At 45.9% G+C, this 23,512-nt stretch overlaps 1 protein-coding gene across 1 annotated transcript in view; it reads right to left on the bottom strand.

Moving 5' to 3' along the window:
* Window positions 1-2,964: 2,964 nt before the first annotated feature.
* The window catches only part of LOC142450412 (thyrotropin-releasing hormone-degrading ectoenzyme-like), a 496,691-nt gene continuing 476,143 nt past the window's right edge, over window positions 2,965-23,512 (bottom strand). Inside the window, exon 11 of the mRNA XM_075552297.1 lies at window positions 2,965-3,023. The gene's annotated coding sequence lies outside the window, so the exon portion shown is untranslated. The remainder of the gene's footprint in view (window positions 3,024-23,512) is intronic.

Here is a 23,512-nt window from a genome sequence, read left to right as displayed (position 1 = left end):
TGGGTCTCTGGGCTTCCTGCCTCGGAAGCGCCGCAGCTGGCACGGCGGGAAGGTGAAGAGCTTCCCCAAGGATGACGCCTCCAAGCCGGTCCACCTGACGGCCTTCCTGGGCTACAAGGCTGGCATGACCCACATTGTGCGCGAGGTCGACAGGCCAGGCTCCAAGGTGAACAAGAAGGAAGTGGTGGAGGCCGTGACCATCATGGAGACCCCTCCCATGGTGGTGGTGGGCATCGTGGGCTATGTGGAGACACCTCGCGGCCTCCGGACCTTCAAGACGGTCTTTGCGGAACACATCAGTGACGACGAGTGCAAGCGGCGGTTCTACAAGAACTGGCACTAGTCGCAGAAGAAGGCTTTCACCAAGTACTGCAAGAAGTGGCAGGATGACAAGGGTAAGAAGCAGCTCGAGAAAGACTTTAGCAGCATGAAGAAGTCCTGCCCGGTCATGCGCGCCATCACCCACACCCAGACGCGCCTGCTCCCCCTGCGCCAGGAGAATGCGCACCTGACGGAGATGCAGGTGAACGGGGGCTCCGTGGCTGAGAAGCTGGACTGGGCCCAAGAGAAGCTGGTGCCAGTGAACCAGGTGTTTGGCCAGGATGAAATGATCGACATCACGGGGGTGACCAAGGGCAAAGGCTACAAAGGGGTCACCAGTCGTTGGTACACCAAGAAGCTGCCCCGAAAGATCCACCGAGGGTTGCGCAAGGTGGCTTGTATCGGGGCCTGGCATCCCGCCCGTGTGGCCTTCTCGATGGCCCGCGCTGGGCAGAAAGGCTACCACCACTGCACAGAGATCAACAAGAAGATCTATAAGATTGGCCAGGGCTACCTCGTCAAGGACGGCAAGCTTATCAAGAACAACGCCTCCACCGACTACGATCTCTCTGACAAGAGCATCAACCCCCTGGGCGACTTTGTCCACTATGGGGAAGTGATCAATGATTTTGTATGCTGAAGGGCGGCATGGTGGGCACCAAGAAGCGAGTGCTGACGCTGCACAAGTCCCTGCTGTTGCAGACCAAGCGCAGTGCCCTGGAGAAGATCAACCTCAAGTTCATCGACACCACCTCCAAGTTGGGCCATGGCCATTTCCAGACCGTGGAAGAGAAAAAAGCTTTCATGGGACCACTCAAGAAAGACCGGATTGCCAAGGAGGAAGGCGCATAACAGATGGTACAGCTGGTGGGATCAGAATAATGACTTCTTTTTCAGTGGGGGGAAAAAAACTGTGGTACATACATACAATGGAGTACTACGCATCGCTAAAAAGTAGTGATGAAAGTTTGAAGCACATCACTGCATGGGAAGAACTGGAGGAAAGCATGCTAAGCGAAGTAAACCAAGCACAAAAGGACAAGTACACATTGAGTCCACGGAGGTAAGCTTTAAAAAAATGCAAAAGGGACATAGGGGGAAAGCTACTGTATGAACATTCCTGGGGTGAGGACCAGGTAATATGGCAGGGACCAGACCAAATTCAGGGATACACATGGTAGACAGATAAAAAAGAGGCGGGGAAAGGAAAAGTAATAATAATAATAAATAAATGGGTAGCGGGGTCACAGGGCACTAACCCGCCCAAGGGTGCCACCGTGAACCCGTATATCTCCGATCTGCCTGCCTCTGTGCCTTTGCCTGTGCTCACCCTTTCTCTACTTGGCTCGGTCCTACACCTGTTCTTTTGTGTCTGGCTTATGTCATTACCAGCAGCCCTGCTGGCGTAGTGGTTACGAATTGGACTGTGATCTGCAAGACCGGCAGTGCAAGTCCACCAGCTGCGCCTTGCGAGAAAGATGAAGCTTTCTATGTCTGTAAAAGAGTTACCATCCCCGGAACCCGTGGGGGCAGTTCCACTCTGCCCATTAGGGTTACCATGAGTCAGAGTTGACTGGATGGCAGTGAGTTGGGAATTTTATTTATTTCATTCCCAGCATGTCTTTTCAAGGTTCATTTGTGACCTGACATTTATCCCCCTATTTTAATGAAAGGACACCACTCCGTTCTAGAACTTGAACTCACTGACTTGGTCCATCCATCTGTCCACGGACTCAAAGGCGGCTTCCACCTTTGGCTGTCGTAACTATAATGCAGTGATGTCCATAATTTAAAAGAAAACGTTTTGACATGATGTTTTTAGGGGACACAGTGAGACCAGAGCATTTGTCCCTGCCGGTGAAGTGACTGGAGGTCAATCCTTTTTTTTCCCTTCTTTTTTAAGTGTCTCTATTCCCATCTACAAAAGATGGACCCCACTCAGGACTGTATATGGTTTCTCTCCTTGAAATAAAAAAATCCATTGTTGTGCCCATTACATAGAGGGGGAACGAAGCTTACAAGCTAGTGCCAAAACCAACACCCACAAGGCTGGTGGCTGGAGGAGGTCTGTGTGCCCACTGTGGCTGGAGGAGGGACAGAGGGGCCTACAGGGGGGCCACTGGGCCTCAGAGACCTTCTAGGCGAGGCTACAGGAACTGCAGCAGTTCTGGGGCGAGCTGAGGGCCAACTGTAGGAGGAAAGAGACCACGCTCCAGGAGGCCTGCAAGGTGGGACTGTGCACGCCCTGGGCCAGGTTGGATGGGACCCCAGGTTGCCCAGTGCCCACTGCTCACCCCACGTCCTGCCCCAGGCCCTGCATACGGGGGAGCATCTGGGAGCTGGAGAGCTAGCTGCATACTGTGGAGGGGGAGCTGCGAGTCCCTGGCAGTGGATAGGACTGTCCTGGGGTGGATGAGCTCCAACTGGGGGCAAACAAGACTCGTTTCAAACACCAGCTCTGTCTCCTCTAAGGGCCCGTGTACAACTGCGACAACACAACAGTGGGTCCTGCTGGGTCCCCATTAGCATCTGGGAGGAAGGCTATTTATTACAGGGAATCCTACCTTTGTCCCTTGGTGTTAATTGCAGACTCACTGGGTGACGGATTGTATCTGACACTGACACGCACCACATTTGCCGCAGCAAACACCAACACTTTGTCAAACTCCGTTTGGTATTGCTCCATCCCTCCATTATTCTCCCTAATGACAAAAATAATTAACACATTCATATAAAAGCACAGGATGAGGAAAGCTTTAATTTATGCATCTAGTTCAGGGTCATCCCTCTTATCAATTTATGACAATCTAATGAGGCTTAATTAAAAAGTAGCAGTGAAGCAATTTAGGAAACTGAGGGATTGTCACGAGTCCTGGTTGTGACAGCATGTTTTGTGCACCATGGAAGATAACAGATTTGTCTTCTGTGGTATCTCATATCCATCATCCCCAAACTACCTGCTCTTAGGGGTAGAGAGAGCGAGCTTGTCTTTGAAAAAAGTGCCTGGGTTTGGTAGCTGCTCACAGGATGGCAGGTGTAATGTATTATGAGAACTTAACAAGGCTCTGAGAAGATGGCTATTGGAAGGTCTGGCTGGAGGGCAAGGTCATGGCCCTGAAGGATTCAGGATCCAGAAGTCAAGTCAGAACTGGATGCCAGAGACTTTCTCAATCCAGCCCTCTTTGCCCCTCCCCTAAGGCCAATACATTTCTAAGGGTTATGGATTCTACTTCAGAATCTTTCTCAAACCCAGGGCCCTCTTCACCATTATTGTCTAGACCTGGTCACCTCTTGCCTTATAAATAAAAATATGGGTTTATTGTAAGTCTGGGTCTGTTAGGTTTCTCGGGTGGGAAATGTCTCGGTCCTTGGCTACACACTGGAAAGAAATTCACACCAAAGCCTGGTTGGTAATCCGAGTGGGTTTATATACATGAGAGAAGAAGGTTCCGGCATTACACTAAACTGAACACGGGCACCCTCATCACACTGCACACCCAGCCCTGCTGAGTGGAAGGCAGAGAAGCAGCTGAAGGGAAGGGGCGGTGGTCTCCAGATTCCAGCCTTTTAAGGGCTTTCAGCTGGGAGGCGTCAATTAAGCTCTCCTGGCTTGGGCTTAGCCCGCATTGGCTTCCAACCTCCCGTAGGGGGCCCCCTAAGCATGGAGAGGAACAACCCCTTGTCTTGCTACCTAACCGGTCTACATTCCTGCATGGCTACATTGAGATGGAACTAGCCCCTTTAGACAGCCTGTGTGGTTCACCAGGAGACACGGGCCCCAGTGTTCCCTGTGACCACCTTAAACCTTAAACTACTGTTGGAGTTTATATTACCTGTGTGGGTCTGTGGGCATGGGACGTTTCCATGCCAGAGACCTGAAGTTACACAAATAGGCATCCAGAACAGAACTCATACAGGCTCTAATAAGATGCTCAGATGCTTCTCGCTAGGATGAGAATTTAACGAAGTGTATGAGCAGTTCAGATCTTGTAAGGGAGAACAGGTCAGTAGGGTATCCAGAGAAGAGAGCAAAGGTCAGGGGAAAGGGAGGGGGCCCACAGTCATCTGTGCTCTGTGTTTGGCCACATGACAAGAAACCGGGTCTCCTTGCAAAAGAAAGCAGAACAGCAAGTCCCTCAGAACTACGACATTTTTAAACATGACCTATACAACACTCGGCTCTGGGAGGCGCCTTGGAAAACCATAAAAGCCCTAAAAGAGGGGCAAGGAGGAAGCCCAAGTCTTTGATTTTCCCTGCTGTGCTTTCAGTGTTGAAGTGTCTGTGCACGGAGCCTTTGAAATTTCAGAATCAGAGAGTGGATTCACAAGCCAAGCTCCTGCTTTATTCTTCAATGCATTTTGGCCCAGCTTCTCCTTGGTGAGACATGTAACAGAAATTCTGGACTTAGGAGCCACTTGGTCCTTGGACACTAGGAGATTTCAGTGGAATCTGAAACAGGGCTCTAACCACCAGCTGGACTGGCCTAGGAAGCCCAAGTATTCAGTCTCCCAAACACCAACCTCCCGTTGCTCTTCATTTGCCTCCACCTTGTTCAGCTTTAGTTGTCTGTGGAAGCGTTTGGCACCCATCTGATGCTTCGGAACCCAGAAAGGAGGAAAGGTAAAACTGGGATTCAAATGAAACAGACTTAAGCAGGACCATAGCCAAGATGTGTCCAGGGCTCCTCGCAGCATTTGTCACCTTCATTTCCCTCTTCGGACTCAGACGTGGCAAGGTTCAGAAACAAGCTTTACCAGAAAGAACAGCTGTGAACCCAGCCTGCTTCCAAGTGAGAAAAAGCCCTTTACCCATGAGTTCCTGAGGTCAGCCCAGCCCTGTGCGTCCCCACCCCTCCCAGAGTCCCTGGCTCTCTGGCGAAGCATTAAAGCAAGTGGAAGCAGAGATTTGCTCAGAATAAAAAAATCGTTTTTCACAATAGCACGGCACATTCTGGATGGCAATCACGGCTGCACAAACCATATCCGTCCTCCAGTCATAATGTTGGTGCCAAATGACCACGCACATACATTGTGTGGCGAGACTCAGAGCCTATTCCATTTGTGGTCAATTGTTTCCTCCCTCTCCTTACTTTGCACTTAGGAGACATGCTCTCTGGAGGTGGTTGAGGCTTGTCTTGTCACCAATAATCATCTCCTACACCTTCCTTTACAGTCACTAATTTGATGTGTTCACTCAAAGAAATGCCAATAATATGAGGTTTCAGAGGAGAGCTCCTAGAGCTCCCCCAGACAACAAGGAGGCCGAGTGTCACCGTCATTATCCTGAGCTGGGAGGGGGCACAAGTGTTCCGGAAGCTGGGGATCCGTCACTGCCTGCCCACCGCACAGACAGAGCAGGTGCTGGTTATAATTGCTTCTAGACGTCCTGCCATGCTGAGTTGAAAGTCAAACCCGTAAACGCTGCCTGACTACAATAAAACTGGAGTACACAGACATTTCTGCATCATTGCTGGGTGAAAATATACTGAGTGGAGTTGGATGAGATGGCAGCAAGTGCCTAAGGAGGGGATGCTGTGGGAACACCAACAAGATGACTGTCAGTCGCCGTTTTCTCTTCTCGTCTGCTTCCCCCCCCCCCTATATTTCAGGACCAAAAGACATGACAAATATGTAAGGAAACAAATTTGTTCATTTTTAGAGGAGTCTCCCACCCCACCCCATCCCACCCCCATCCCTTCTGGCCTCCTTTGAGCAAGTCAGTAGAACTTTTTTTTTTTAAACCTGGCTTCTACTATGCCACTTTCCGGAGTTGCTATGTGGCTGTGTTTAAAAGTCGCCTTTGGGATCCAGAGCACAATCCTTGTCACAAAGGCATTCTCCCAGTCCCAAATAGCAATGCGACCTCATTTCAGAAGGTTGTTCTTGTTTCTGTAGACCCAGAAAGGAGTTCAAGCTGTTGTACTTGACCGTGGTTGTCGAGTCAGCTTCTCATGGGCACCTCATGGGAAGCGGAGCAAACTATGCCAGTCTGTGCTATCACCAGGGCTGGGAGGGGAAGCCAACCGTGGCGGGCCATAGGTCAATGTGTGAATGGAGATAATCAGGTCTTTCGTCCTTATTCTATTTCAGTCTGGAAACATCACTGAAGCCTGCTCAGTGTCATAGCAACACACAAACTTTCACTGACAGTCTGGGGCACATTGGCTGCAAATCGAACCCGGGTCTTCCCGGTGAAAGACAATGAGAGATCTACCACTGAAGCACCATGGCCCTCACCTCAAACCAGGGCAGTCATTTCCCACAGATCTACCAGAGTTCAAACCAGACCACAATGCAGGATGACTGAGATTGCCACCAGAATCTGATACTGATGCAGAAAAAAACCTAACTACCATTTTATTGACTCCCACTCATACCGGCCCAATAGGACAAAGAACTGCCCCTTTGGGGTTTTGAGACTTTAAATCCTTACAGTAGCGGTTCTCAACCTGTGGGTCGCGACCCCTCTGGGGATCAAATAACCCTTTCACAGGGGTCAACCAATTCATAATAATACCAAAATTACAGTTATGAAGTAGCAATGAAAATAATTTTATGGTTGCAGGTGTCCACAACATGAAATGTATTAAAGGGTGGGGGCATTATGAAGGTTGAGAACCACTGCCTTACAGAAATAGACAACCTCATATTTCTCCCACGGACGGGCTAGTCAGTTCAAACCCCCGACCTTGCGATTAGCAGCTTAATGCACAGTCCACTACACCACCTGGGCTCCTAATTCTATAATAAGAGATACTATTGTTAGATCTCTCCTGGGAGAGATATACTCAGGCCTTGGCTTCGCGCGAGAAAGAATTCACTTCGAAGCCTGGATTGTGATCCAAGTGAGTTTTTTGAGAGAAGAAGTTTCAGGTTTACACAGGCACCTCAGGGCCCCTCACGGGGCACAGCCTACCTAGAAGCTGCTGGAGAGAAAGTCACTCAGTGGGCTCCGGGATCCTGCCTTTTTTCTTTTTTAAAAAATCGTTTTATTAGGGGCTCATACAACTCTTATCACAATCCATATATACATCAATTATGTAAAGCACATTTGTACATTTATTGCCCTCGTTATTCTCAAAACATTTGCTCTCCACTTAAGCCCCTGGCATCAAGTCCTCATTTTTCCCCTCCCTCCCCGCTACCCCATCCATCAAGAAACCTTGATAATTTGTGAGTGGTGATACTGAGAGGGTTGTGGGAGGGTGGATTGGAAAGAGGGAACTGATTACAAGTATCTACATGTGACCTCCTCCCTGGGGGACGGACAACAGAAAAGTGGGCGAAGGGAGACATCGGAGCGGTCAAGATCCTGCCTTTTCAATTCCTCCATAGGGAGGCATGGTTGACGGTCATGGTCAACCCCAATGGCTGGATTGAATTCACCTGGCCCAGATGGGCCAATCCAGGTGAAATGCCCACCTAGGTGTACCACCCCTTCCTGGCCGGAAGTTTGAACCTGAGCATATGTAATGGATGACCCAGTCCCTATGCTAAACCACCTAATAGTATTTGCAAGATGCCAAGCACCATTCTAAGCTTTTTGTGTATAATAATTCAATTATTCCACTTAACAAGCCTATGTGTGGACTCTATTCTGGCCTCATTTTACAAATGAAAAATCAGTGGCACAGGATGATAAAGTCATGAGCCTAGGACCACACAGTGAGGAAGTGGGAAGGAGATATTTGGACCCAGGCTGCAGAGCCCATGCCTTGGGTGCCTACAGCTGCCATGTAGGACACAGAAAAGCATGGAGCAGACTCGGCGTAAGACATTAGGGAGTTGGGAGGACTGTAGCATGAATGTATGTGCTATGACTTCATGAGAGTAGCTGCTACTCAGATCCAGAAGAGAATACAAGCCTTTTGCAAAAATTATTTTTGCCAAGAGAGGGTGGAAAACTGCATCTTGTGCGAAATCCCCCCAACCTGCACATATGCATAGCTATTTCAGAAGGTTCCAAACAATGTGTGCTGTGCGGCAAACCAAACTGAGCTCAGGGGGAGCTGGTCTGTGGGTTATGTTTGCCAGAAAGTGAGCAGTTTGAACTCACCAGCCACCACTCCAAGGGAGAAAGAGGAGGCTTTCTGCTCCCATGGACTTACAGCCTTCGAAGTGGCAGGGAGCATTTCCATGCGTCCTATGATTAGGATCTCGGAGGGTGAGGGTGGATTTGGTTGAGAACTGTCTTCAGGGCATTTCCCAGAAGGGCTTCCTGCAGTGGCTCTGCCTTCAAGAATGTCTGATGACCTTGAGGGCAGCAAAGTCCTAAACACACTCGGGCAGTGGTTCTCAACCTTCCTAATACAGGTCCTCTTGTTGTGGTGATGCCCCCCTCCCCCAACCATTAAATGATTTTCTTGCTACTTCATTACTGTAATTTTGCTACAGTTATGAATTGGGTGAGCCCTGTGAAAGGGTCATATGACTCCCAAAGGGGTCGCAACCCACAGGTTGAGAACCACTGCACTAAGTGTTCCCCTCCCAGGCAGCCCTACCAGTGTCTGGTGTGCATAGTTCTGTGAGGTGAGAGAAATGGACTTAGTGTCTGCTTCTGGTGACAGTTGATGTGGGTGGGCTTTCTCCCTATGTCAAATCCCTCTCGAGCCATTTGTCACCACAACAGAGGGAGCCATGCACAAAAAAGCAAGAAGAGGATGCAGCACAGCAGGACAGCAAGCGGAACAATGATTGAATAAGCACAATTCACTTCAATCATGAATCGGGTGCCCTTGAGATGTGAGGAAGACCCCAGTCTAGTGACATTAGATCAGGTTTAGGGATTGAGTGAAGGGACCCCTCTTGGCTCCCCTCAGCCCCTATTTTGCTTTCCCATTGACCCTGACCCTTGCATCGTGATTGGTCCTTATTTCAGCATGATGGTTGGTTTCATAACCACGGCATATGGGAATGTGTTAGTCGATAGGTTATACAGGCACAGCCTCTGGAATGGGTAAGTGAGGAGGCGATTTGGGCTCGCTCATGCAGACCTCTAGTTGTCCTTGACATGACTGGTAGAATGGATCATGTGAAGTGATTTGAGATCGGCGTTGAGATCTGATAGGTCATGCAGACTTCTAGCTGATCCTGGCAGTACCCTATTTTAAGGAAACAGAATGTTTGGCGTTTAAGTCGTATTTGAGCTTAAATTTTGAGCAATAGGCTGTGGCTCACAGTTAGAGTCTATGTGGAGACCCTACATCCATTTTGAGGGGCCACAGATTCAGCCACCATTGAGTTCTTTCCTACTGCTGACTGGCAGTGGAAAGTTTGTCCCTCAGGCAGTGTGCTTGCGTCCACTTCCCGGGCCAGACTCAACGATATACGGTAGTGTGCACATCGTAATGAAGGTCCCGCTCATGCTCTCACAGGCCCTCCTGAATCCATGAATTGATCTGTCTTCAGTCACAATTTTGTGACAAAGTTGTTTGTTTTCTATGTCTTATTTAAGTTTTCAGGAGCCCAGGTGGTAATGCTGGATAGTGTTGGACTATTAAGAGCAAGGTCGCTGGTTTAAAGCCACTAGTCATTCCACAGGAAAAAGATGAGGTTATTGCTCCCTGTAAAGGTAGCAACTTCAGGATCCCTACACAGAGTCACTATGAGTCAGAGTCAGCAGGACAGAATGGGTGTCATTTTATTTAAGTAACTGTGGCTGTGGGTCCTTCTGACACCATTGTGGCCTCATGCGGATGCTCTCCTTCATCCAGAACAGCGGTTTGGGCGTTTTTCTTGTGTAAAACTTAGCAAAGGAGTTCCTAATAAAATATAGTTGAATTGGGAGTCTTTTCCCTCTAAAAACAAAGTAAATACATAAATAGAAACGAGACTATGGTACTAATAACCAGTTGGAGAGTTGAGAGAGCTGAACTCTCAATCCTGATAGAAACCCATTGTGACTGAGCACCTGCTCAAGGTCATACACAGCCTATGAGGTTGAGCCTGTGTGTTGGGGAGTGATTGTGTACATAAAGTTAACAATTTATCTTTCTAAAGATTTTGTCTAAAACTTACTTTAAATAATAAGTTTTCCCCTGGGCTAGGTAAAGTTCAGGGAGTTTAACCCCCTAGTATCCACCCCCTCTCAGCATTCATCATGTTAGGCCAGAGGAGGCAAATCACACCCACTACCCAGGGAGCACTGCTTCCAAAAGCACATTGCCTGTGCCGGGGCAGAGGGGAGGTACCCGGACCAGAAATGCTGACAGAGTGGAACCAGAGAGCTCAGCCCCCAGCTTCCCAAGGGAGCAGATGTGATGGTTCACTTCTGGATGAATATGTTTAAGCAAAGGCCAAGGGCATGACTTGGGCAGCACAAAAAGCAGATGTGCAGAGGTTGTTTACTGCATTCCAGAAGTTCACACACTCTCCGGAGGCTCCTTGGCTGAATGGCAGGAAGTCATTGGTGGCTTCCACCTTCAATCCCAAAAGGTCACTGCCGTCCAGTGGATTCCAACCACAGTGACCCTATATGGAGTTTTCAAGACTGTAAATCTTCATGGGAGCCAGCAGTCTCATTGTCCCCCTTGGGACAGGGAGCTAGCAGCCCGTTTTGCCACCAGGGCTCCTTCCTCTCTAATTCTGGATCCAGTCCCTCCGAATATCCTGCCCTGCCCTTGTCTAGGCTTCTTAAATGCGTTCCACGCAGCTTATGTTAGTCTGGGTGCATTCGAGAAACAAATCCACAGAAACACACATGTATAAGAGAGTTGTATGTAAAGGGTGAGTGCACATCAAGAAAACATGCTCGTATGTGCTTATGCACCCGCTTTGTCGGGGTAGGCTGGTGTGCTTTTTCCATGTGGGCTTTGTTGTTTCTTAGCTAGATGGCCCCCTGTTTATCTTCCAGCCTTTAAGACCCCAGACGCTATATCCTTTGATAGCCGGGCACCATGGTGCTTAACTACTACACCACCAGGGTTCATTAGCATGTGACTTATCTCCTGTCATTCACACTAGATGCTCAAAATAGCAGGAGAACAGGTTTCTCCTTTGTGGCCACACCAGGTACTGACAGAACCAAGAACAGAGACACAGTTATATATCTTGACTATCATTTGCATATTATATGCCAGGAATCCCTAGGAAGTGTCTTGGAATTGTTCTACTCTGGTTCAAATTTCACACACCCTCCCAGTTTCCATACTGACTCTGCCAAAACCCTAGTAACTGATTTGCACCTCCTATCAACTTGGAGAAAACACCCTATGCCAGATATAGAAGTGGACATACTTGGTACCCAGAAAACCTGTTCTGTGTTTTGAGGGCGGCTCAGCAAACACCCTATGTCAGACATAGAAGTGGACACACTTGGTACCCAGAAAACCTGTTCAGTGTTTTGAGGGCGGCTCAGCAAACAAAATGGGCACAGTGATTAAGCATTCAGCTGCTAACACAACGGTCAACACTGTAGTGGTTCTGAAAGAGAAGGACATGGTAGTTGGCCCCCCAAAAGAGTTACAAACTTGGAAACCCTACGGGTATTTGTATAGGGTCGCTATGTGTTCCAATTGAGATGATTGTCATAGGTTGGGTTTGGTTTAACCCGTCTTACTGAGGAGACTCCTTCTTTACACGCGATCAGTTACTTTAGAGGAAAAAGACATGCCTGTCCCAGAACAATCCAAGGACTGGTAAAGGCAACACCCACAAAGACACTCCCTCTGTCTGCCTAACTCTAAAATGCTGCCCATAAAACACTCTGCCTGGTAATATGTGGGCAGCACACTGGGGAGGTGCAGCAAATGTGTGTTGAATGTATGAGGCCATTTCATAGTTTGGTTGCACGATCAGGGTGTCTGTCATAAAGCCCATCTCTTTGACTCCACCTCTCAGCAGAGATGAACATAAGCTTCCCATTTTTTTCTCGGCAATGTCCTTGTCAAATAAAAGTTCCTTGTAGATCAGTAACTTGCCACAGAGCAAAAGATATGGGAAGAGGCTCATCTTTCTCCTGGCTATGAAATAGAATGGCAAGCCCCTCCCTTCAACACACACACACACACACACACACATGCACGCACGCACACACACGCGTGCACACACACCCCTGCCTTAAAACTACATTTGGTTGATTAGCAAACAAAGCTCTACAACCCAAATATGTGTTTTTCTTCTCCAGAGGAATGACGGACTTACATACCCTGCATTGTCTTTTTTTAATGGAATTGCCCCAGTTCTCCTCACCTTTCCTTAGATAGTGCAGTGAACTATTAGATGACTGCAGGTATTTAAAACTAGTACTGATTTCCAGTTTGTGTCACCTTTGGCTTTGAGCACCCTCCACTTCTCTAGTAAGCTTTCCATTGCTTTGGGGAAATTTTCTCTCTCTGAATTTATTATGTGAGGGGGGTAGGGTAATAATCAATGTGCCTATGGAGGACTACCCTTCATGACCTAAACTCATTAAGGGGCAGTGCCTGATGGAGCATCAGGTTGGAGGAAGGCTTATTAACAACCTGCATTATACAGATGACACAATTTTGCTGAAAATGAGAAGGACTTGATTCACTTGCTGATGAAGATGAAGGATTAAAGCCTTCAGTTTGGATTATGACTCATTGTAAAGAAAGCCCAGACCCTCACTACTGGACCTATTGATAACATCATGATAAATGGAGGAAAGATCGAAATTGTCAAGGATTTTGTCTTGCTTGAATCCACAATCAATTCTCATGGAAGCAGCAGAGAAGAGAACAAATGATACATTTCACTAGTCAAATCTGCTACACGAGACCTCTTTAAAGTGTTGAAAAGCAAGACATTACTTTGAGGACTGGGGCGGGTTGACCCCCTTGCTCATGTACCCTTGGTAATTTATACATTGTTATTTTGTCATATCTTGCCCTATCCCGAGTCTCCCTTCCCCCCCTTCTCTGCTGTCCATCTCCCAGGGAGGAGGTCACATGTGGATCCTCATAATCAGTTCCCCCTTTCCAACCCACTCACCCTCCACTCTCCCAGCATCGCCTCTCTGACTCACCCATCTCCTCTTCTAAACCCCTCTATGAGGGGATCTCCAGTGGCCATACAACTTCATTTATATTACAAAAGAACTCCCTTCTTTTCAAACAGGATCATGTCCACCAAGGTTCAATTTCTCACATATTTTGAGGGGGCTACAGATCAATCCATAATGGTTCTTTTGGGTAGCTGTAACACATGGCTACCAATCGAGTGACTTAAACAGCAGGCATTTGTTCTCTCACTTTTCTGAAGGGCAAAGGGTTAAAATTAAGGTGTGGGCAAGATTCATTCCTTCTGAGAGCTCTGAAGGAGAATCAAAGTAGCCTCTCTCTGCTTCTGTTCACTGCTGTTAATCCTTGATATTTCTTGGCTTATAGATGCACTGATCCAATCTCTGCCAGTGTCTTCACACGGGGTCTCTTTGTGCCCAGTCCTCTTCTTATAAGAATACACCAATCAGTGCATGTAGCATCCATCTGAAATCTAAACCCAGAAAGATGGAGCTCTTGAAATCCTTAACTAAGCACATCTGCCAAGACCTCCTCTCCAAGTAAGGCCATAGCCTCAGGTTCCATGTGAACATGAATGGGTGTGTGTGAATGTGATTTAATGTACTACAGAGGGCACGCTTTGGCCTCAGGAGGAGTGTTTCGCCAGTACCTGCTTCACAGCCCTGAGATTGCCCAGGCATTTGCCACATTTTCTTGTCTTCCCACCATTTATCCACCATTAGGCCTTTTTCCCTAAGTTAGTCAAGTGTCAGTTTCTGTCACTTGTGATCATGACCCTCCCTCCCGCCCAGGTCACAAATTTAAACTGATACAGGCAGTTTCTTTAATGAGCACTATGTTATCCTGACTAGCAAGCATTGCTAAGGAGGGAGGATGAATCAGCGAGAACCCGCTTGCTTCATCTAGCTTCGGGGAAGTCCACAGAGGATTGATCCCTGAGCCACTAACGAATTTTGCAACTGTCACAGAACAATGCAAATAGGTAAGATCCACATTTGCTGAACACCATCATGAGGTCAAACTGTGTGTAAATAAATGCCTGTTTCAAGGAGTGAGTAAATCCAAAGGTAAGGAGTGACAGGGCTTTGTTGGCATAAACCCAGCAAGGCATTATGGGTCGGATATTAATTAACTCATGCTCCTGGGCCTCACAGAGCCCCAGCTCAACTGCTTCAGCTTGTTGACAAACAAGCACCACCCGGAGAGAGCACTACCATTTTGATGAACAGGGTTGGTTGGGGATGATGCTTCCTAACTTGCATTTTAATACAAATTTGATGCTTCATCTGAGCAATGTGGAAAGTGCATTCAGATAAAGAGAGGGACAAACATCAAGTGACCAGAGGATGAAACTTCTATCTAATCTGTGCCCACTGGAATTGCTTCGTGGGAAGGTATTTTTTGGTGGTGTGGGTTGATCCCCTACCCTGCTCCAAGCCTTCCTCCTCATGCCCACCCCCACCCCAGCATACATCCTACTGGGAGAATGTCTCTGAATAATGAAGTTTTAATAAATGAAGCTTTAATGAGCCTGATAGTCTGCCTAAGACCCCTTCAAACTGTAGTCTTTCATTTGTATTCTTCCATCCTTTTTGAAGAAATGAACCTGATGGCAGGTAGTATGTTTCCTTTCCAGGATGAGCTGATAGAGCCTCTCGCTGCTGCAGTGGGAGGTGAAACATTAAAAGGCCCTCTGTGGCCATGAGACATGCCCACTCTCCAAGAGACACTGGGCAGGTTTGCTGAAGCTCCTCAGAATAGACTAGTGGCCCTGGTCCACCCATCTCAACCAACCCAGTCCTCATTTGCACTGCATTCCCACTCTGAGCTCCAACTGCATGCTTCATTTGAGGATGACAAAGCCTCTATTGTCTGAGAAGATGCGTAGACATATGAACTAATCAATGCTCCCCCTGTCCCCGGGGAGTGTGAAATTCTCCCGTTATGACCCACCAGCTTCCCTGGAAATTCCTGTCTTAACTCAGGCACTTAATATCATTGGCGTCTCTGCTTCCTTCCTTCTTGCACAGCCCCCAGGCATTAACTGTCATCCTTCCTCTCCCTAAAATATACTTTGAATCTATTCACTTCATGCCATCCCTACTGCCCCAAGGTGTGTCTTGCATTGACTATGAAACTAGATTCTGTATCCATTTTCCAGGGCTGTCAAAACAAAGCATCGTAAATCAGGTGGCTTTTAAGAACAGTCCACCACCTGTCTATCAGTTCGTGGTGCAGTGGTAGCAAGAGTGTTGCTGTGAAATTGGAAGCCGTGCCGCCAATATGACAATCCCCAGAAGGGTCAGCAATGATGGGCAGGCTTCAGTGGAACCTCGAACCCTGTGGTGCTCAACCTTCCTTTAATATAATTCCTCATGTTGTGGTGACCCCCAACCATAAAATCATTTTCCTTGCTACTTCATAACTGTAATTTTGCTACTGCCATGAATCGGGAGACTCGTGTTAAAAGGTCACTGGACCCCAAAAGGGGTCACAACCCACAGATTGAGAACCACTGCTCTAGCCTAAGGCAGACTAGGAAGAAAGACCTGGTGATCTACTTCCAAATATTAACAAATGAAAGCCTTATGGGTCACAACAAAATATGGTCCTATAGAGTGCTGGAAGATGAGCCACTGACCTGCACACAACAGCTACAAAAATGGACTCAAACACACCAACAAAGGCCTGCTGAACTCCAAAGTCCTAACAAACCCACTGCCCTCAAGTCCATGCCAACTCATAGCGGCCCTATAGGACAGGGGCGATCTGTGTATTAGTCTGGGTATGCTAGAGAAAACTCGAGGGAGACTCATGTGTATGACAGAGAGTTGGTGGTTTTTAAAAATCATTTCCCTATTATTTAATCATTATATTAGGGATTCATACAACTCTTATCACAATCCACAAATTCATCCATTATAAAGCACATTTATACATTCATTGCCCTCATCATTGTCAAACATTTGCTCTCCACATAAGCCCCTGGCACCTGCTCCTCATTTTTCTCCTCCCTCCCCACACCCCCCTCCTTATGAACCCTTGATAATTTTATTGGGGGCTCATACAACTCTTATCACAGTCATTCCATCCATCCATCCATCCATCCATCCATCCATCCATCCATCCATCCATCCATCCACCCATTGTGTGTCAAGTACATTTGTACATGTGTTGCCCTCATCATTCTCAAAACATTTGCTTTCTACTTGAGCCCTTGGTATCACCTCCTCATTTCCCCACTTCCATCCTCCCCCTCCCTCCCTCATAATTCCTTGATAATGTACAAATTATTTTGTCATCTCTTACATGTCAAACATCTCACTTCCCCCACTTTTCTGTTGTCCATCCCCCAGGGCAGAGGTTTTATGTAGATTCTTGTAATCGGTTCACCCTTTCTACCCCACCTTCCCTCCACCCTCCTGGTATTGCCACTCTCACCACTGGTCCTGAAGGGATCATCTGTCGTGGATTCCCTGTGTTTCCAGCTCCTGTCTGTACCAGAGTACATGTTCTGGTCTAATTCTACCTTATAAATCCAGAGAGATAGTTTTATATCAAACAGTAATTGTACATTAAGCAAACATCCCAGCCCAGTGCAGATCAAATCCATAAGTCTGATATTAGCCCATATGTCTGATACCAATCTATAAATTCCTTTTCAGACCCATAAAACATGTGCAGTGATGCTGAATGCAGGATAATCACAGGCCAATGGGTGGAAAGTCTTGTGGATCCAGTGGCATTGTAAGCATCTCAGTGCTGGCAGCGATCTCTCTGAGGCTTCTTTGGCTTCAGAGGTCTGGTTGCATCCATTTGGCTTGCCTTCTGCAATGTCTCCCAAGGAGTAGCAGAGAGAGAGAGAGAGAGAGAGAGGTGTCTTCCACCTCCAAGGAGGAAGTACCAGATTTCTCAGAGTTCTCAGGAGAAGGCTATGCCCACATAAAAATCTCACTGACTATCTCCAGATTGGCAGCCTACACTCCACGCCTACACTCCTAATCCTTAACTTGACACAAGATTAGGTGACTACCACAGGCTCCTAATCCATAACAAGCCCATTTATTTTTTCCCTGCATACTGACACCAATCCCATACCCAATGGGTAGAGATCTACTTCTAAAACATGAATATAGAAAAATCGCTTTTGCTTGAAGGCTCTCAAGAAATGCTCAATGAAAACTCCATTCCTATTATCTCACCTCCCCCAAATTAGGCTTCTTCTGGGCTTTCAGTCACACCAAGATCTCTACTGCTCCAAAGTGCCAAGTTCAAAGTTCCAGTTAATCTCCCTGATCCTGAATTTTAAGAACTGTGTGTGTGGGAGGGAAGGGGTTTGGCTGTTTGTTGAACTGCTGGGTTTTGGAGCCATTTGTTATGCAACCTCATTTTGTCAATGACTGGTTAATTAATGCAGCATTCATTTGCCCTTCTTCCACATACAGCACATGGCTTGTATCTTTGGGATCACTCTTCCACCATGCTCCATCTCCATGCTTCTGCTGGCATTGACCCAATCTGCCAGCTCCAGGCCTGGCTAGTCAGGGCATGACTTTCCTCTGTCCAAAGGGACTGGGTCAGACTCAGTATGAGACTCATGCTAGGTTAATGATATCTAACCCTAAAAAATGCCCCAGAAACAATTGCCCCATTGCCAATGAGTCCATTTTGAATCATAGAAGGTCCCTGTGGGGTTTCTCAGACTGTAAATATTTATGTGAGCAGAAAGTTCCATCTTTTTCCCTATGAGGTAGCTGGTAGGGTAGCACTGCCAACCTTGCAGTTAGCAATCCAATGCTTACCTGATAGTACCACCAATGATTAGAAAGGGAATGAGCCTCTCTCTAATAGAATTCCTGAGCTTCTAGATAAAACTACAGCTGTCATCAGGAAGCCTGCGTGAAACTCAAAAGGAAACAGCACTGAAAGGAAAAGGTTCAAACTCTGATGGTATCAACTGAGTGCCAGAACCCAGCTATTCCTGATGCTCTGTCCCCAGACTTAAAAATTCCATGAACCTACCCATTAATTTCTTCTCCTGCTCCTTCCCTTCTCACGCCCCAAGGTACTTTGACTTAGCTTTGAAGGCACTCACAACTTCACGGGTTCTGCCTTGCACAGGTGTCTGCTTGCTTCCAGTTCAGTCCTGACATTGTCCCTATCTTTAGCCATGTTAGGCTTGCGTTCTAGAGCTTTCCTTTGCTTGTCTCCCCATTGCTCTTGTCCTATGAAGTCTGTGGCTTTATCTTTAAGTCTGAGTCCTGCCCTTTCGCTTTCGTAGAAATCTGTATCTTGGCTCGTGGCTGGTTGTGTCCTTCAAAGATGACTGTCCTAATGTTTCACATCGCACATTCTCTTGTTACAAGATGAGTTTGTGTTCCCTTTTCCAGAAACAGGGCCTGCTTTCCCTCTTCCTTGCATCTTGGCAGGCCTTTGACTATGGCAGAAGTGTTGCTCTGTGACTTCCACCTGGTCGTATTGGGTTGTTCACCATTGGGACCCTGTCAGGATTTTGCAAGGAAGACCAGGCCAAATGAAAATGTCACATATAGGGTTCTTCTTGAGCTCCAACCAATAGAAGTATCAGTCGTGTGAGGGAGTGAGTCTTAAGAGAGCTGCAGCCTCTGTCCTTTGAGCTACCCCAGCTAATGCTTGATGAAGTCAAAACTAGTGTCCTCACTGAGCTCTGCCCAGATTGCAGATTTGTGAGCAAAATTGATATTATCATTACTTTAAGATGTTATTTGTGGGGATACTTTCTGTTAGCAGCAGATCATCAGAATATTGCCTAATCAGACTGCATTGCCAGTTTTTCTCTATCTCTCCATAGATAGATAGATAGATAGATAGATAGATAGATAGATAGATAGATAGATAGATATCCTCCACTCATCTGTCAGTTGGTTGTACTATAATGGTTTGTGTATTGTTATGATGTTGGAAGCTCTGTTCCCAGGATTTCAAATACCAGCAGGATTGCCCATGGTGGACAGGTTTCAGTGAAGCTTCTAGACTAAGACAGACAAGGAAGAGGGGCCTGACAGTCCTCTTCCAAAAATTACTGAAAGAAAACCTTATGGATCACAAGAGAACACTGACTGACTAATGTGTTTTGGACACACTATCAGTGGACAATTGCTAGAGGAAGACATCATATTTGATGAAATTGAGGGACATGGAAGATCCTTATTGAGGCAGATTGACCTAATCGCTGCAACAATGGACTTCAACATTCAGGAATGTGTGACAATGGTGCAAGATCAGACAGCACTCCATTCCATTTCATATAAGGTCTCCATGGATCACAGTAGACTTGATGGCACTCTCTATATGTTTGTCTTCAGTGACTTCCCATAGGGCTGCTCTGCCTGGCAGCCTCTATTCTTCATGCTTCCAAATGGGGAGCACAACAGGTCCATAGTCACTGATATTCCCCTCAATCCCCAGGTCAAGTAAGGAGGCATGAAACTAACTATGTTGTTCTCTTTGCCTTGTCTCTCTTCGTTTTACCCTCCTCCAACAGGGCTAGAGGGGTAAATACTTACCTTGCAGTCTAGAAGAGAATTTCTTCCACACCAAAATCTTCTCCTTCCCACATACATGCTTTTCTCCTTGTTTTGAATTAAAATGGCAGATGGGATGGTAGGAAAGAAAATGAACTAGTCTAACAGAATGGCCAAACAGATTTACCTTCCACATAAGAATGCAAATAACTGCTCAATCTTGTTATAGAGTCATGATATGATGAGCTCCATCAAAGCAGAGTAGAACACTATGGAGGTCAGACCAGAAAGACCATATTGAGTTGATTTTGTATGAGAGATTCTAGTTGTTAATTATACTTTTCATAACAGACAGATGGCAGGTATAGAAGCCCAGACTTAAAATATCTTTATCTAATTGCCTGCCTAAATATATATTTGCAATATGGTCTTCAAAGGGAATACTTTCTTTACCTTAAATACCATTTCTTTTTCCCCTCTTTTATGTAATTTTATTGAAGTATCATTGATGTACAATAAACCATAGTGTGTTTTGCTCTTTGAGGTTTTTATAAAGAATCATTTTATTGGGGGCTCCTACAACTCTTATCACAATCTATACATACATCCACTGTGTACATTTGTTGCCATCATCATTCTCAAAACATTTGCTTTCTACTTGAGCCCTTGGTATTAGCTCCTCATTTCCCCTCCTTCCCCCTTCCCCCTCATGGACCCTTGATAATTTATAAATTATTATTCTGTCCTATCTTACACTGTCTGACATCTACCTTCACCCACTTTTTTGTTGTCACTCCCTCATGGAGGAGGTTATATGTAGATCCTTGTAATCAGATCCCTCTTTCTACCCCACCTTTCCTCCATCCTCCTGTTATTGCTACTCTCAGCACTGGTCCTGAAGGGGTCATCTGTCCTGGTTTCCCTGTGTTTCCAGTTCCTATATGGACCAGTGTATATTCTCTGGTCTAGCCAGGTTTGTAAGGTAGAATTGGGATCATGATAGTGGGCGCGGTAGAATTTAGGAACGAGAGGAAAGTTATATGTTTCATCGTTGCTACACTGCATCCTGACTGGCTCATCTCCTCCCAGCGACCCTTCTGTAAGGGGTTGTCCAGTTGACTACAGATAGATCTTGGATCCCCTAACTGTACCCCCCACCCTCATTCAAAATTATATGATTTTTTTGTTCTTTGATGCCTGAACCCTGATCCCTTCTACATCTTGTGATCACACAGGCTGGTGTGCTTCTTTCATGTGCACTTTATTGGTTCTGAGTTAGATGGCCACTTGTTAACCTTCTAGTCTTTAAAACCCTAGACTCTTTATCTTTTGATAGATAGGCTCCATAAGCTTTCTTCACCTCATTTGTTTATACACCCACCTTTTGTCTTGAGTGATTGTGTCGGGAAGGTGACCATCATGGAATACCAGTTCCTTAAATTCCATATCTATAGGCTTAAGTCTTATCCACAGGAAGCCTATTTTTATTTTATCCCTTGAACAAAATCTTGCAATAATTTTCTCTTTTGGGGTAAGTCCATCCTCAATCACTTATCCTTTAACATTTACAAGAATTTATCTGTAACCAACCACATTTACATAGTCTCATTCATGCTATTTCCACAATAATTGCTAATAACCCTATTTTTTAGAATCGGCAGAAAGCATCAGCTTCAATATCCCATTGCCACTGAGTTGATTTAAACTCATGAGTACCCTATAGGACAGAATAGTATTGCCTCATGGGTTTCCAAGGCTGAAAAAAAATCTCTTTATTGTGAGTTGGGTGAAGGTTTACAGAATACATCCGTTTTCCATGTGACAGTTCACACATATTTTGCTTCATGATAATGACTGCAATCTGCTCAACGTAATATCACTTATCGCACTTCCTCCTTGTATTTCCTGTTTCCATTCCACCTTCTTTCCTGACCGTTCTGAACTTTATCTTTGAATAAATTATATCCTTTTGATTCAAATAGTTGATTAGTGTTACTTTTTACCTTATAGATCTACCTATTGTTTGGCTGAAGATTGAGCCAAGGGAGTGAGTTCAGTTCCAGATCTGAAGGTGCCTAAGGACAACAGTCTTGTGGGTTCAAAGAACCACTCTCTGAGCAATACCCCTGAACTTTTAAAATAAGTTTAAACTTTGCTGCACATATTTCTCCTATTCTATCCCAAAATTCCAAAGCAAACTCATTATCATTGTGTTGAAGCTGACACATAGAGACCCTACAAGATAGAATAGAACTTCACCCTTTGATTTTCCAAGGCTTAAATCTTTACCAGAGCAGACAAACTCATATTTCTCACATGGAGCAACTGATAGGGTAGTACCACTTACTTTGTGGTTAGGAGCTCAATGAGGAGTCCACTCTGCAATTAGAGCTCGTTTGGAATGCTATCCAGGATTCCCTAATGCTATCCCTCTCAGATCAGTTGGTAGTGGTAATAAATGTAAATCTTAAGGGGGTCAGACTTCCACATCGTAACTCTTCCTTGGGGAAGATGGTGGGTTTGAACTGCTGATTGATTAGCCCTTAAGTGCTTAATTACTGCCTCACCAGCGTTCTCCTTAACATCAGAACAGTGGGCACTTATTGGTTTATCTTGCTGGTCTCTGTTCCCTAAAAATTGCACTTCATCCACAGCGTTTTCTTCCACAACACACAGCTGCTAGTGTTTTTGGTTTGTTTTTCCACATGACTTCACCTTCCTGGTCAAAGCTGATTTGTCCAGGGCTAAACACACAATGAAAACATAGCCATATTTGCACACTACAAAATTTGAAGTGAGACAGCAAGCTATTGGTTGAGTTTTTTGAACGACAGAAGTCTAAAAGGAAGTGTTGTGATACAGGAAACAGTGAGTTTTGATGTCCAGGATTTATACTGGGGACCCAGTTGGCACTCCGAATGACTATTCAAAGTGATGGTATGAATCCTCCTCTTCCATGACCTACACATATAATAGATATAACCACTAAGTCCATGATTTGACAAATGTCTTGTGTGATTGAGTTTTGGTTCCCCATAGGATTAGATCCTGAGACAAAGGTTTTAATTAAGCCATTTTTGGGGGAGATATCAATAAGGAAATGGGAAACAGAAAAGGGAAAGAAGGCAGCCAATGAAAAGTACATTATGAAACAATTTAAAATTGTGAGCAACTGGAGGTTAATCTTACTGGAGACACTGTAGAAAATCTACTAGTTATTCTGCCCAGAATGTGAGGGAGTGTGGCTATTTGTCCAACAACTCCTATGGGTTATTGGTTAAGGGTTACTCCAGGAAGCAAGAATTAACTCCACAACCTCCTAAGCCATGCATGCTTAGGTACAGTGGTCTACAGAAACTAGAGAAAGCAAGAAGAGAGATATGCTGGCCATTCGGAATTAGGCTAGCATGCCAAGTTGTCAGACATGTCAGGTTCTTGAACTATCATAACTTGAAAGTCACCATGATCCTGTGAGATATACCACTGGTATTTCAAACACAAGCATAGTTACCTGTGGTGGAAAATTTTCAGAAAAGCTTACAAGCTAAATAGACTAGAAAGAATAACCTGCCAATCTACACCTGAAAAAAATAGTGGTGCTTGTGGAGCACATTGATAGCAGTGGAATATTGTTTCATATAGTGCAGGATGATGAACCCCTCAAGTTGGAAGACACTCAAAATATAATTGGGGAAGAGCTGTCTCCTC

The sequence above is a fragment of the Tenrec ecaudatus genome, chromosome 6 (assembly GCF_050624435.1).
Source record: "Tenrec ecaudatus isolate mTenEca1 chromosome 6, mTenEca1.hap1, whole genome shotgun sequence".
NCBI classification, from domain to species: domain Eukaryota; kingdom Metazoa; phylum Chordata; class Mammalia; order Afrosoricida; family Tenrecidae; genus Tenrec; species Tenrec ecaudatus.
This window is presented reverse-complemented; position numbering and strand designations above follow the sequence as displayed.